Below are 16,340 nucleotides of genomic sequence, written 5' to 3'. Positions count from 1 at the left end.
AGTAGAGGTGTAGTTTGTGGCAGAGTGTCAGTTTTAAGGGGGAAAAATAAAAAGCAGAAAAACAAACAAAAAACAAAAACAAAGCAAGAGTGCCAGGATCTGAGTTCAAGCTCCAGTACTGACATATATAAATACACAGAAAGAAAAACGGAAAGAAAGAGAGAGAGAGAAAGAAATGGAAGGAAGGAAAGGAGAGAGGAGGAGGGAGAGGAAGGGAGGAAGGGGGGAGGTACGAAGGAGAGAAAGAAAGAAGGAAGGAAATTAGCAGCAAAAAGAAGTACAGAAATGTAAATACATAGAGAGATTGAGCAATACACTTTGTTTTGGCAATACTGGAGCTTGAACACAGGGATTTATGCTTGTTAGGCAGGTACTCTACCACTTGAACCAAACCTCAGCCCAACAATACACTTTTAAACAAACAGTAGGTCAATGAAGTGATGAGGAGTGATTAAAAATTTCCTAAAATTAAATGAAAATGAATAAATATACTGGAATTAATGGGATCCAGAAAAAAGCAGTACTTAGAAGTTTGTAGCTATAAGGGTAGTCATCATTAAAAAAAAAAGATTTCTCAAATAAATAACTCAATGATGTGTATCTCAAGGTTTTAGAAAAACAAGAAGAAGCCAAACCCAAGATCAGTAGAAACACATAATAAAAATCTGCATTAAATGAAGTGAGAGACCCCAAAGACAATACAAAAATTCAATGGAACAAAGACAGGGTTCTTGAAAAGATAAAACTGACAAACTCAAAAGGGATACATATATGAAAGGAGAAAGTAAAATTATCCTTATCGTGGATATGATTTTATACCTAAAAAACCCTAAAGATTTACCACCCCCCCCAATACAAGAAAAGTTAAGATTTAATAAATAAAACCCCAGGTGAAAAAAGCAGACAGTATGACAGCACTAAAATCAAAGGGATTTTTTGAAAACTTATATGCCAATAAGCTGGAAAATCTAGAAATGGACATATTTCTAGACACATGTGACATGCCAAAAGAGAAACCAGAGGATATAAAATATCTAATAACAAGTGATGGGACTGAGTCACTCAACAAAGAAAAGATGAGGGTCAGTAAGACTCACAGTTGAATTCTATCAAGCTTTTAGATAAACTATTCCACAAAAGGACAAGGAACACTTCCTAACTCACTCTATGAAGCTATTATTGTGCTGGTACCAACGTCTGGTGAGGGCAGAACAAACAAAAAAAATTAAGCCTATATCAATGATTAAAATAGATTAAAAATTCTCAATTAAATGCTTGCAAACTGAATTCAACAACCCATTAAAAGGATCACACATCATGATCAAGCTAGTTTAATTCTAGGGATGTAAGGATTGTCCAACAAATGAAAATTGAAAAAAACATAATACAACATATAGATGAAATAAAATTCAAAAGTGAAGGACAAAAGAAATACAAATGCATTTTGACTTTTTTTCTATTAGAAAAAGCCTTTAATAAAACCCATCATCCCTTCTTCATGATAAAAATCCTCAATAAACTAGGTATAAAAGGATAAAACCTGAACATATAAAAGCTACTTATTGCAAAGTCATAGCAAATACCATCATGATTAGGAAAATTGAAAGCATTTTCTTTAAAAGCAGAAAAACAATAAGGTGTCTAACTCTCATGGTTCTTATTCATATAGTACTTGAAAATTTAGCCGCATAGCACAGGTAACAAATTCTTGAAAAAAAAAAATTCTATTAGGCTCAAGAATTGAATCAAATTAAAAAAAACTATGTACAACAAAGGAAACAACAAACTGAAGCGAAAATGAAAATCTTTGCTAGCTATTCTCTAGCAGAGGACTAATATTCAAAAAATATAAATACATATAATATATTCAAAAAACTTAACAAAAACAAGTAATCCAACTGAAATAGGCAAATGGTCTGAATGCATATTTCTCAGAAGTAGTACAAATGGCCAGGCTCTGGTGGCTCACATCTGGAATACTAGCTACTCAGCAAGCTGAGATCTGAAGGCTGTGGTTCAAAGTCAGGTTGGGCAGAAACATCCCCATGAAACTCTGATCTCTGATTAGCCAGAAGTGGAGCTGTGGTTCAAAGGGGTAGAATGCTAGCCTTGAGCAAAAGAGGTCAGGGACAGCACCCTGGTCCTGAATTCAAGCCCACAACCACCACCACCACCACCACCAAAAAGAAGTAGTAGTAGTACAAATGGCCAATATGCACATGAAAAAATGTTCAGTATCTTTAGCCATGAAAATCAAAAGTACATTTCACCCCTCTCAGAATAGCCACTGTGGAAAATAGTAGAGAGGTTTCTCAGAAAACTAAATAGAGATACTATGTGATTTAATTGGCTAGTCCTAGGTTTATACCTAAAGGAAATGAAAACAGCTTATAATAGAGATCTCTGCCCACCTATGTTTACTAGACTGTTCACAACAACTCTTCCGCCAATTATGAGGTTTCTGTTATTTAAAAACACTATGCCACTGCCAGTCAAATTTGGGGAAAGGACCCCTTACAAATATTACTGGTAGGAGTGTAAGTAGTTACAAGGTTTCTAGGACAAAATATAGCTATACTATGTAAACAAAATGTTCCAAAGAAACCATTTAAATTACAATATCCTAGCAATAGGACACTATGCTGCTATTAAGTGCGTGATTTTTTTCCCCTAAAATTTAAAATCTCTCATAATGATGGTGATATGCCAAAAACACAAAAAGTAGTGGAACAATTTAAGCATACACACAATATAGATAACCTTTACAATGAGTACTCATAGGTTTAAACATGTAAGGAATAAGATGAAAATGAGGAAAGGAATAGAATACTTTCATAGTTTCAAAACACCTCTGTAAAATATATTTAATTAGGATGGGAAAAATATTACTTGACAATGGTAAAGCCTGATTCTGTCCATACCAAGGGACCAACATGAATATCATCAGTAATGAAAGCATACAAGTCATGCACCACTTGAGGAGATGCAATGAGCACAGGAGATGCAAAGGGAATACAGAATGGTCTGTGGAATATTCTAGTCAAAATGTATACCCTGAACTCATGTAGAAACTTCAGACAAACTCAAGTTAACAAGCATTGATAAGTAATTGGCTCATAAACTTCAAAAGTATTAAGGTTGTGAAAGTCCAAGACCAAACAAGCATTTCCAACTGAAGACTAAAGGATACAACAAAGTCAACACTTGATTCTTAACTGGATTCTCTTTGGATAAAGGACATTATTGGTATAATTGTGAAACTTCTGGTCCAAGGATAAAATAGTAGTGACACATCAGTGTTAACTTCCTGATTTGTGATGGTAGTATTATGGTTACATAAGAAAATGCCCTTGGTTGTAGAACACACCCTGAAATATTCAGGAGTGATTGGGGGAGGTAGGCATAAGGTTGGCAACACAGTTTCAAGTTGTTCCAGAAAAATGTTATTTGTATATGAACCTGCAACTTTTTATAAGTTTGTGATTGTTTCAAAATGAATTTTTTTAAAACTAAGAGTATTAGAGGAATTTCTTATTTAGGGGCTGAGGGTGGTATTAGGATTTGAACTCTGGGTCTGGCACTTGCCAAGCATGACCCCAGTCCTGCTCTGATTTTATGTTTGTTTGTTTGTTTTTTAATCAGATCTTACTTTTTGACCTGGCTGGCCAGGACTGGGACTCTCCTATTTATGCTTCCTGTAGAAGCTGGGAAGACTGGTATGAACCAACATGCCCAGCTTTTTTCTGCTGAGGTGGGATCTTGTAAACTTTTTTTTTTTTGCCTAGACTGGCCTTGAACTACAATCCTTCTGATCGCTGACTCCTGACTAGCTAAGATTACAGGTATGAGCCCCCAGTACCCAGCATTTTTTTTTTCTTGCCAGTAGTGGGGTTTGAGCTCAGGGACACCTGCTTCCTTGACTAGATTGCTCCACTGGCACTGTATGACCTGAACCATGCTTCCAGCCTTACTTTTGTAGGTTATTTTGGAGATGGAGTCTCACAGACTTTTCTGCACGGACTGGCTTTGAACTTCCATCTTCCAGATCTCAGCTTCCTTAGTAGATAAGATTGGAGGAGAGAGCCACTGTTCCCTGGTCAGCAATTCCTTTTTAAAATTTCTTTAGACATGGTATCATTACTATAGTTCCAGTTGGCTTTGAACTTAAGTTCCTCCTGCTTCAGCCTCTCCAGTACTAGGATTATAGGCCTTGGCAATGTCTCTACATAGCTCTGTGACAGTAAGTACATTAACACTGTCGTGTAACCACTGGCACCCAAACTTATCCAGAACCTTTGTATTTTCCAAAATAGCAAAAATCTCTGCACCCCTTAAACAGTGACTCCTGAGTTTTATTTTACTTAGTATAAAGTCTTCAACATTCATCTGTGTTATAATGTCTTAAGGCAAAATAATACTTTATTATATGCATATAGCACCATTTTTTTATTTATTTGTTAGTGGACACTTGGGTTGCTTCCATCTTTAGCTATTCAGAATAATGCTCCCAGTAACATGGGTGTACAATATATCTTAGCTTTAAAACTTTTTAATCTTGAAATCATAAAGACCAAAGGAAAGCTACAAAACAATAGTCATAAGCAGCCTTAAAAAAAAAACCAGTAATAGTGACATGTTTAATAGCTCCAGTTTAGTAGCAAAACCAGAAATTGATATCGTTGGTATATTATCTTAACATCACTGTTAACAGATCTTAGTTTGCTTTTTTTAAAACCAAGTTTTAACAAAGAACTTGCCTTTATGTTTGTGTGTAGTTTGTTTTGTCCAACTATATTCCTTATACAGATTACTTGCCATCACCCATCACGATATAGAACTCTACCTCTTCCGTCTTCCATCCTTGCCCAGTCTGTTTTCTACTCTCCACTCTCTGTTTTGTCATTTCAGAAGTGTTATGTAACATGGAAGCAAATGGCAGGGCAACCCTTTAAAGTTGACTTTTGTCACTCAGTATCATGCCTCGGAGGCACTGAAGTTGCTGGATGTGGCAATGGTCAGTCCTCTCTGTTTCTGAGTAGTGTTTCACTGTACAGATGCACTATATTGTTCAGCCGTTTATCCCCTGAAGAGAACCTGCATTGTTTCTAGTATTTTACTATTATACACCGCACTGTAATAAAGATACTAAGTATGTTCAGATACAGGCATTTGTGTAAATCCAACTAGTCATTTCCCTGGGATAAATGCTCAAGAGGATGACTTCTGGAAATCTATGTGAATATTTAGTCTTATAAAAAGTTGCTAAACTATTTTCCAGAGTCACAGTGCCATTTTATATGTCCATAATACCTTATTTAGAAAGAACTGTGTATGATGTTGCTCTCTAATAGAATCTGTATGTGGTTAAACTGCCTTTTCCAAAACATCTGACTGTTTTAAAAGTGAAATCATTTATTGGCTCAAGGACTATTTCAAAATTAACTGCAAATGCAAATACAAAGACATGAATCAAGAAATCTGTAACCAAGGAAACAACGTAGGAAGTAGCTTCTCTTTCTGTCACACCTTGGCAAAGTGCTCTATTTCCCCTTTCATGCTACAGGCATCCCTGTACTTCTCAATCCTGAGTCCTACTGAAGGGAAGAACACTGGCTGCTGTATGTTCTCTAGTAGAGGTTGAAGCAGTGGTTGACTCTGGTTCAACTTACCCTTCAGAAAATACATGCTACTGCTAAGTTTCTGCCAACCAAGAATCTCAGGCCTTTCCAGAAAATTCTCATGTACAGGCCAACTCTACTTAAAGGTAGCTTTATGTTAATTGAAGTTATTGCTTATATAATAAATTTACAAATTAAGTTTGACTTAGGTAATTCACTTTCTTTTAAACACAGAAAATATGGGTTTTAAATAAGTACTTCTACTTAAGAAACGAGAACTGGGGCTGGGGATATGGCCTAGTGGCAAGAGTGCCTGCCTCATATACATGAGGCTCTGGGTTCAATTCCCCAGCACCACATATACAGAAAACGGCCAGAAGTGGCGCTGTAGCTCAAGTGGCAGAGTGCTAGCCTTGAGCAAAAAGAAGCCAGGGACAGTGCTCAGGCCCTGAGTCCAAGGCCCAGGACTGGCCAAAAAAAAAAAAAAAGAAACGAGAATTGTGGGGAATAGATAAGCTACATTAATAGTGTGCCTGGCATACAAGAAACTCAGTAATTCCTCATCATTTGGAATGAAGTACTCCACACAAGGTATGCCCATCCTGAAAGGGGGCGGGGGGGGGGGGTGGAGATGGAGATGGAGAGCCACAAGAGAGTGACAGGATTGTGTTTAACTTGCTATTTCTATGTCTGCTTAGTCCCAAGATCTGTTAAAAGGGAGTAAACAAGTAGTAGTCTTGGTCGCTAGGGAACATTCAAGCCACAGTAAATATAAATATTCGACACAAGGGTCTCATCACTAGATAATAAACCGAGTATGCAGCAGCTAACCGAGTCAGAGCAGCTAAAAGTCAGTACTTTGAAGATTTGTTCATGGAGAAATCATAGACTTGTAAAATGATAAGGGACAATGTAAGTCAGAGAAATAATCTAGAAGTCCAGTAGCCATCAGTAATAGACTTGAGCCCTGTGCCAAAGTAGCAGTCAGGGCAAGAGAGCACTCTATGTGTGAGGTGATTCAACAACATTAATCTTTCACCAGAAAAGAAACTGTATTTGTTTAAGGACTTGTGGCTTCAAGTCTGAAATGACCATGGAAAAGAAGGGATGATATGTCAGCATGCTGGAAGCTCTTTAGTCAAAAGAGGCTAGATTGGCAAAGAAAGAAGGAATGGGGCCAACTGTTATCTGAGATTTTTTTTTTTCCATTTGAAAATACGTTCTCAGCTGGGAATGGGTGGCTCAGGCCTTCCTGGCTACTCAGGAGGCTGAGATCTGAGGATTGTGATTCGAGGCCAGCCCAGGCAGGAAACTCTGTGAGATTCTTATCTTCAATAAGGTACTCAAAAAAGCCAGAAGTGGGGGCTGGGGATATGGCCTAGTGGCAAGAGTGCCTGCCTCGGATACACGAGGCCCTAGGTTCGATTCCCCAGCACCACATATACAGAAAACCGCCAGAAGCGGTGCTGTGGCTCAAGCGGCAGAGTGCTAGCCTTGAGCGGGAAGAAGCCAGGGACAGTGCTCAGGCCCTGAGTCCAAGGCCCAGGACTGGCAAAAAAAAAAAAAAAAAAAAGCCAGAAGTGGAGCTCTGACTCATCTTGAGCAAAAAAGCTCAGGGACAGCACCCAGGCTCAGAGTTCAAGCCCTAGGACCAGCAAAACAACAACAAAAAATAGGTTCTCAAGAAGAACAAAGTTAGGCTGGTAGAACACCTGCCTAATAAATGTGAGGCCCTGAGTTCAAACCCCAGTACTGCTAGGGGTGATGAGTACAGAATAAAATGTGGAACTTAAATGTACCAGATAACAAAACTTGGTTTAAAGTCACATCCTATGTTGACTCAAGGTGTTCAAGACTGAACCCTCAAAATAAATCACAACAAAACAAAAGATCTCCCTCTGTGCTCCTCTGGTTCGCCTCACTACAGAGCTTCCTGACAGGGAACTGCCCATGCACTATCTCTACTTCCTAATCTCCCCACTCAATCCTCAATTCTGGCATACTCTGGCCACATCCCACCGCTCCACTGGAACTGCTTCTGTAAGTTACTTGAGTTCAAGACTGAATGCTATGTGGCAGGGCACATGCCTCCAAGGCTGCAATCGCATCCTCAGGGCCAAGCTCACAGTAGGGACTGAATACATTATTGTTCTTGCTTCTGACTGCTCTTGAATGTGTTCACTAACTCTGGTCTCAGAGTTCCTACCAAATAAAGTTAGGAAACAGACAAATCCAATCAAGCTAAGTAAGTTCGATCTGTGGGAAACTGGGCTAAAATGTGATGAACGTGAAAGAAAATGTAATTCTTTGTACTACAACCTATCCAAAGGGAAAAAAAATATATTGAGAGGGGTGATACTTTATGAACAAGGAGGAAAAACACTACGGAAAGGACAAAAATTTGTTAGTATGTTTTTAACAGACTCAATTGCTTTGAAGCACTTTTTCAGTGTAGTTAGAGATACTAGACACCAGAGAGTGATGTTACTCTGGACAGCCCAGCTAATTCCCCCTGTTCTTTCTCTGCTCCTCCAGAATCTTTCTCTAGTAATACATGAAAACTCCCACAAGAGTTCTGCAATTAGCTGATATGAACAGCTGACATGCTTTAAAATGTTTCTCTTACTATCTTTTAAATTAAAATTTAATTTTAAATTAAAATACCTTGCTGTATGTTTCTAGACTGATGAGTTAAATTAAGAGACCAGGATACTACAAGATTTTTTTTTTAAATCACTTTGTGGACTTTCAAAATTAAATACTGCAGTGTGTAACTGAAAAATGAGCACGTAACTAGCTGTTCTTTGTTTGGCAGTGCAGATCTTCCTACAATTATAAACACCTACTATAAGAGCAATGCATGTTTTAGAAAAAGATTTACTGAAGTTATACAACTGCAACCAAGTGCAGTTAGAATTCAACTAACCTGAGTGGACAGGTAAGGAATTCACAATGTTCTAGATAATCTAAAACTCATAACTATGGCCTTAAAATATAGCCTGTAAAATAGCAGATTTACCCTCAACTAAGTTTTCCCAAGTAATATTAGTTTTATTTTAGTTTTTCCTCTGATCATCCATTAAAAATGATGTAGACAAACAAGAAGTGAAAGAAGGAAACTAGAAAATAAACCAGGCTTAAATAAAATTATACACGAGTCACAGATAAGAAACCACAATGACATTCTTGAAGGAATTATAAAACAAAGCTTTGTCAATATATAGGCGGACTCTGTACTGATAACTCCTTGAAAACTATGGAAAGAATTCCACAGCAAACAGATTTCTAGCCAGATGACCTTTTTAATGGTGCTTTTGCTTCGTTTGTTTAAAGTTTTACTTTTCCCCAGGAGGTAGAAAGACTAAAGGCTAAAAGCAAAAAATAGAAAACACTTAATTGCAACCTACCAAATACTTTCGGTTAGGCATGACTTGAGAATTAGCTTGTCATATAAAGAAGAATTTTCCAATTTCCTCCCACATAATCCAAATAATTCATCTTATGTAGAACCCAGCATATATCTTTTTTAAGTTTCTTAAATCAGTATTTACTATGTGTACTCAGGTTGCTTTTAGTTGGATTTCATTTTTACTTAAAAGTTGGTCATGATCCCCTAAACTGATTTTAAAACCAGAAATAAGTACTAGTCCACAATATAAAAAAATATTCACTTTACTTTCTTTCCAATTCCTCTAAGTCAATGACTGCTTACAGCATAACAAGTGGCGTGAACAGGGCTTCCTGGTCTGAAGCTTACAAGTAGTTGGCTATATGATTAACCAACAAATTTGCTAAAAGTTTTTTTTCCCCTCCTTACAGAATTTTGCCTAAAAGTAATAAAATGTTTACTTTTCTCTCATCAAATCCATAGTACTTTCAATCTAGGAAGCAAGTAAAAATTTTTAACTCAACACACATTACACAAAACAAACAGTTTGGAAAATCTAAATCATTTCCACATTCAGGAGACATTTGCCAATATTTTAAGGCTTGCTGACATTGTAGAGGATGTAGGTCAGTGGCAGTGTGCTTACCTAGTATGAAAAGCTTACCTAGTATGAAAAGAATTGAATCTGATCCTCAGCGCCACACATATACACAAATTCTTTGGAAGCATCTACAATGTAAAAATTCTCTAAAATGTACTTTGGTAGTATATGTTGGTTCACGTACCCTATGACAATTTAATAATATATCAAAATTTGTAATATCTTTTGGGGGTTGGGGAGGAATGCCGGTCCTGGGGGTTGAACTCAGGAGCTGGGCATTGTCCCTGAGCTTTTTTTTTCCTCAAGGCTAGTGCTCTACACTTGAGCCACAGCTGAATGTCCCACTCTTAGGTGGTTAATTAAGAGATAGGAGCTTCAGGAACTTTCTTCCCTGAGATGACTTCAAACCATGATCCTCAGATCTCAAGACTCCTGAGTAGCTAGGATTATAGGTGTGAGCCACTGATGCCTGGCTGTATATTCTTTTAACTAAGAAATTTCATCTGCACAGACATATTAGAATATGTGCTCATCCAAGCATGAAAAATATATTTCAAAAAATAGTATTGTTTAGCAAACAATCAACTAAAAACTTAAGTGGCTACCAAAAAGAAAGTGAGTAAATAAAAAGTGTAACCAATTTTGCTAGGGCTGTAATCCTATTTATTTAAAAGGCTGCGATCAGAGGATACCAGTTCAAACCAACCTGGACATTAAAGTTTAAGAGACTCCATCTCCAGAATACCCAACAAAAAGGTAAGCTGAAGGTATGACTCAAGTGGTAGAGTACCAGTCATGAATCATCAAGCAAGACTCAAACTCTGGCACTGGCCAAAAAAAAAAAAAAAAAAGGAGGTGGAGGGAAATGACCAAAAAATTTTAAGTGCTAAAAAGCCAACAGGAGGAAAGGTCTAACAAATTTTTTTGAGAAAAAGAAAGACATTTTAGTTTCTTACTTATGTATGTTGTCTTCTCTTTCAATGATCTGCTTCTGCTTGCTTCATAACTGCTAAGTGTTCTCCAAGCTTTCTTTCCTATGTACTTATCCCTGAGAAATCTCTCGTCTGGGCTGCCTGACCTCTAGATCTGCTTACCCCAATGTCCTAGAAACACTTCTTACTCTCCAATTCCAAAGGTAAAGTCAGAAACAGAAAACATTTGTTCCTATATAATATTCTGAATTCTAAGTCCAAAAAATCTATTATCCCTGACTGTTCCTCCTTTGCAACTTCCCATAAAGTAAATCAATCACAAGATTCTGTCTCCTTAATACCTCTTGTCACATTTGTTTAATGTCCCACAACCAATACCTTATCTCAAGACCTCATTATTTTTAGCCAGAATTCTTATCTATGTGAAACTACTTTAAGCCAACATATCTAAGATTTCTTCTTTGCTCCAGGCAGACAAAAGTACCTTTGGTGTCTTCCACTGGTGCCATCTCACTTCTAAGCTGTTACATGTCTTTCCTGTCTTTGTGCAAAGAACCTACATACTAAGCTTTAAAAATCCTACTCAGTCATGGAGTTCTCTATGACATCTGGAGAAATGAGATCACTTACAATTATTGAGTTACTGTGTGATACATACTATACAAGAGGCTTACTTGTGGAAAGTAGGGCTCTAACTTCTGACCTGGTGTTCTTTTCATTAGGTCATGCTGCTTGCCAAGTTTATCTTCCTTCTTTACGCTGACCTCTTCTATTTATTTAGTAAAGCAAATCATATTATCTTTGCATCCAAGTTTTTCTCCCCTTTTATGCTCTATAACCAATGGTTCTCAACTTTAGCTGTGTGTGTGTGTGTGTTTGTGTGTGTGTCTTTAATAGATTAGGTAGACCTTGACATATGTATTTTAAAAAAATAATTTCAGGGCTGGGGATATGGCCTAGTGGCAAGAGTGCCTGCCTCATACACATGAGGCCCTGGGTTCAATTCCCCAGCACCACATATACAGAAAATGGCCAGAAGTGGCGCTGTGGCTCAAGTGGCAGAGTGCTAGCCTTGAACAACAACAACAAAAAATAATAATAATAATTTCAAAGATACTAATGGTTAGCTAAGGCTGAGAAACGCTAGGTTAAGCTCCCAGGGAAGACATAAATTTCTAAACTGAACTGTCAAAATTATTAATATAGGTGAATCAGTCAAACTTTTTAAAATAAAAACTACTTTGACAGTACACATTTTTTTAAGTTTTGCTGCTTGCATTTTTTCTGAAAATATCATTAAGAAATTTAGTATTGTTAAGATTCCAAAAACAAGGAGTTCCCAACATTATATTCTCAGTACTTTTCTTTAAAAATGCAACTGAGAAAATTTACTTAAAGGAACAAATGTCATTAAGTACTCTAACAATCCTTGAAATAATAAGTAACTATTTTAGGTAACAGTCTACATTTAAGGGAAACTTTCTGAAATATTTAATTACTAGTATTAATCAGAGAGCCTATGACTTCATTTATTTCTTTTTGAAGAGTCACACACGTGTATACGTATGCATATGTGTGTATACATATATAATTTAAAGGCCATAGACTTAGAAAAAATAAAATCATGCTTCAAAAATAATCCGAGTTTTACTTACAAATGAACTTTCAGAGACAAATATGTGAATAGCGACTAAAAGCCTCCTCCCACTTTCAGAAACTACTTATTAGTCATCTGACTGAAATTCAGCTTTTTATTTAGGCATAACACATTGTGTTACAAGTACACATCTGAACCTAGTAAGAAAGTTATCGGTTGCCCCATGATGATCTAGGAGGATGAATCCAAAACATGGAAACATGTACAAAGCAATGAATATTTAAATATTCTGCTTAGACTTCAGGTAGGACAAAGACTTGAAATCTCTGATTGTGTGTGTGTGTGTGTGTGTGTGTATGTGTGTGTGTGTGTGTATTTTCCTGGGCTTGAACTCAGGCCTGAGTACTGTACCCAGATTAGTTTTGTTTTTGTTGCTTTTTTCTTTTTTTAATTCAAGCTAGCATTCTACCACTTGAGCCACAGCTCCAATTCTGGCTGAAGAAAAAACAGACTTTTTTGCTTAGGCTATCTTCAAACTGTGATTCTCAGATCTCGGCCTTCTGAGTAGGTGGGATTAAAGATGTGAGCAATGGTCTCCCTGATAATTTTCTTTCTCCTTCTCCCCTCTTCCTTTCTTTTTCTTTTGTTGGTCTTGGAGCTTGAACTCAGGGTCTGGGCACTGTCCCTGAGCTTTTTCCACTCAAGGCTAATGCTCTAGAACCACTTTGAGTCACCATGCCACTTCTGGTTTTCTGGTTGTTAATTGGAGATAAGTGTTTCACCAACTTTCCTGCCTGGGCTGGCTTTGAACTTGGAATAGCCATCCTCAGATCTCAGCCTCTTGAATAACCCGTGCCCCAGGGTTTGAACTCAGGGCTTTGCACTAGCTAGGCAGGCACTCAACCATTTGAGTCTGCCTCCAGGTCTTTTTGCTCTGATTATTTTGGAGATGTGGTTTTGCTTTTGGCCTAGGCTATCCTGAGCATTCATCCTATTTACATGTCCTGTTATAGCTGGAATGACAGCCATCCCCTACCATGCCCAGCTTATTCTGTTGAGATGAGGTATTATAAACTTTAAAATTTTTTACTTTTTATATTTTTTCTATTAGTATCAACTAGTTAAGAGGGTTGCATTTTGACATGTCCATGTACACTCACAACGTACCTTGGTAAGACTTACCCTCTCCATCAATCTCCTTTTTGCCCCTTTCCCCAAGTCAATCTTGACAAACTCCATTGTTCTGGTTTCATATATGCACATAAAGTATTCTGACCACATTCATCCTCCTCCACTCTTACTTTCCCCATCTCCATTACCCCATCATTACAACTTTCAGTGAGTTCTGCTATCTTTATTCATAGGTATACTATACTTCTGTATTGTTCAGCTTTTAATATTCTCTTTCCCCTCTCTAGCACCACCAATCACACAATTATATATATATGTATATATATATATGTTCTCCATCTTTTTTCTGTGCACATGTATGTATACATGCATGTATATGGATATCTGTGTATATATGTGATTTATGTATACATTTACCTTTTAGGTTTACCATACACCGATGAGAGAAAACATGAGACTTTTTACTTTTTCCCATACTGGTCTGGAACTATGATCTTCCTGATCTCAGTCTCCTGGGTAAAAGTCATGCAGGTATCAGCCAGGGTAACAGTCATGCATTAGTGCACCTAGCTATCTGTTGAGATTCAGTTTCTTGAACTTTTGCCTAAGCTGATGATCCTGATCCCCTTTCCCAAGTAACTAGGATTACAGGCATGGGCTACTGACAAATTATTATTTAATTCTTAAATTCACTCTAAATCTGTTAATAATATAGGGATTTTATATTTGCTAATTACTAGACACTGCATCTTTATTTTGATCATGTAAATGTAGTCTCCACTACACTTTCTATCTATCTGGCAGATACTGTTTTATATAAAGTATCTTGGTAGTGATATAGTATACTACCATGTAAGCAACCTGGAGGAGATTGATTTTATTTTTTCTAATTTACATGTTTCTGCTTTCCCTAGTTAATTTTACTGGCTGTACTAAGGCCAATTTTCACAGTAAGAGTAATGGAAAGCATCTAATATTCCCTTTTAATGAAGATAATGACTTCTAATTTAAGGTTTTATCATGTTAGAGAATTATCCAGTAATTATTAACTTTGAGAAAATATCAGGTACTATTAAAAAATCACAATTAAAATGTCATTTTAATATTTATGGGGATAACTACGTAATTTTTCTTTGTATCCATTAATGTAGCAAAATCACCAGTACCTAGTCATAACTGTTTTCAGCCTGGTATTTAAGAAGCCTAGTTTATATTCTGCTGCAGGAAAAAGGTAAATGTTTCCAAAGAATCAAATAAGCACTGTCTAAGATTACTTGATTACAGATTTGTCGAGTAGTAAATACTTATGTGATCTTCTTACTTTCACTTTTACACAGACACTTGAAAACAAACTGAAAATTTCTTGTACTAAAAATGTTCAAGATAGTAGCATATTCTGTCCTCCATAACCACAAGTTCTTTATATGCAAAATCAAACAACTGAGTATTAGATATAGGGAAAAATTTGCCTGTACTGAAAAACATTTAAAAAAAATTCTTGTCATCATTTCCTAAACAGAATAGCATATGAGTTATTTACACAGCATCTTCATTGTATTAGGTAGTCTAAGTATTGTTGAGGTGATTTATATTATGTGGATCAAAGTGCTTAAGTAATATGAAAATAATAACACCATTTTTAAGGGAATTGAGTTTTTATGGATTTTGGTAACTGCATGTATGGTAGGTAGTGGTCTCCTAAAATTCTCCATGAATGCTGAGGGAAAGCTCACCCGGGCTGTCTCCTTACTCAACATTCTGTAATCATGCACCTATGCTTCATAATTACTAGAGTCTAGGGCTCCTAGACTTACCCTGCCAAATCAATTGTCTGCCAAATCCTTTCACTTGAATTCCTTATAACATTAAACCGAATTAAACAACTACACAGCTCAAGGGGTTAGGATTTTGATGGAGGTGTAGTTTTGAGTGGTGGAATGCCTGGTAAATAAGCACAAGGCAGTAAGTTCAACACCAAATTAAAACAAACAAAAGACCACACAAAAAAAGCTGGGCACTGGTGGCTTCTGTCTATAATCCTAGATGAGGAGGCTGGGATCTGAGAATAACAATTTAAAGCCAGCCAGGGGAAGCAAAGTCCATGAGACTCCAATTATCCATCATAAAAGCCAGAAGTTGAGTTGTGGCTCGTGATAGAATGCTAGGCTTGAGCAAAAATAGTAAGTGCCAGTGCCTAGGCTCTGAGTTCAAACCCTAGGACCTGCACAAACACACACACCTCTCCCTACCACACACACACAGAACTTAAGACTCTTCTTCCTATACCTTTGCTCTTCCAGGGTTCTTTTACTCAGTCAAAGACTGAATCAGAAATCTAAGAGGCATCTTTGAGAGCTTGTTTGGAGGTTCTAGCAGGGGAGCGCAGCTACTCGTATACCCTTGACCGAAGACCGGTCCTCTTCGACCAAGCGCACAGCTTCGGGAGGGACGCACACGGAGCGGTGAGGGAGGAAGGGGACACTCGCCTAGCCAGCCAGATCAGCCGAATCAACCCTGGCGATCAATGGGGTGACAGATGTTGCAGCCAGATCGCCCTCACATCCTAAGAGACATCTTTGATAAAACTCTTCTCTCAGTCCATTATCTCTAAAAAAAAAAAAAAAAAAAAAAAAAAAAAATTTTTTTTTTTGTTTTTGGTGCATTCCTACAGCTTGAACCCAGGGCCTGGCCACTCTTCTTGAGCTTGAGCTTTTTTGCTCAAGGACAGCACTCTACCATTTGAACCACAGCTTCACTTCTGATGTTTTGGTGGTTAATTAAAAATAAAAATATATAGACCTTCCTGCCTGAGTTGGCTTTCAACCATGATTCTCAGGTCTCAGCCTCCTAAGCAGTTAGGATTACAGGCATGAGCCACAAATGCCTGTCTCTAAAGAATATTTTTACCTTGGATGTGAGAGGGAAACAGAAAGAAGGAAGAAAGGAGGGAGGGAGGGAGGGAAAATTTTAAACTAATGAATCTCTTAACACACAATATCTGTAGCTGTCTTCATTCTTGTCTAAACTGTCACCATCATTTGGATACTCTCTCTAGTGTTAATCATTACAACTC

General features: G+C 37.3%; 1 protein-coding gene across 5 annotated transcripts in view; it reads right to left on the bottom strand.

Annotated features, from left to right (window-relative positions):
• Aftph (aftiphilin) overlaps nt 1-16,340 on the bottom strand; it is a 64,049-nt gene that overhangs the window by 40,013 nt on the left and 7,696 nt on the right. The window contains exon 1 of one of the 5 annotated variants that reach the window (XM_048352615.1): nt 13,685-13,704. The exons of the other annotated variants lie outside the window; for them this stretch is intronic. The gene's annotated coding sequence lies outside the window, so the exon portion shown is untranslated. Of the gene's footprint in view, nt 1-13,684; nt 13,705-16,340 lie in introns of those variants that run through there. 5 annotated transcript variants of the gene reach the window in all.

The sequence above is a fragment of the Perognathus longimembris genome, chromosome 8, assembly GCF_023159225.1.
Source record: "Perognathus longimembris pacificus isolate PPM17 chromosome 8, ASM2315922v1, whole genome shotgun sequence".
Lineage (NCBI taxonomy): Eukaryota > Metazoa > Chordata > Mammalia > Rodentia > Heteromyidae > Perognathus > Perognathus longimembris.
The sequence above is the reverse complement of the archived record's forward strand: the minus strand, read 5'-3'. Positions and strand labels throughout refer to the sequence as shown.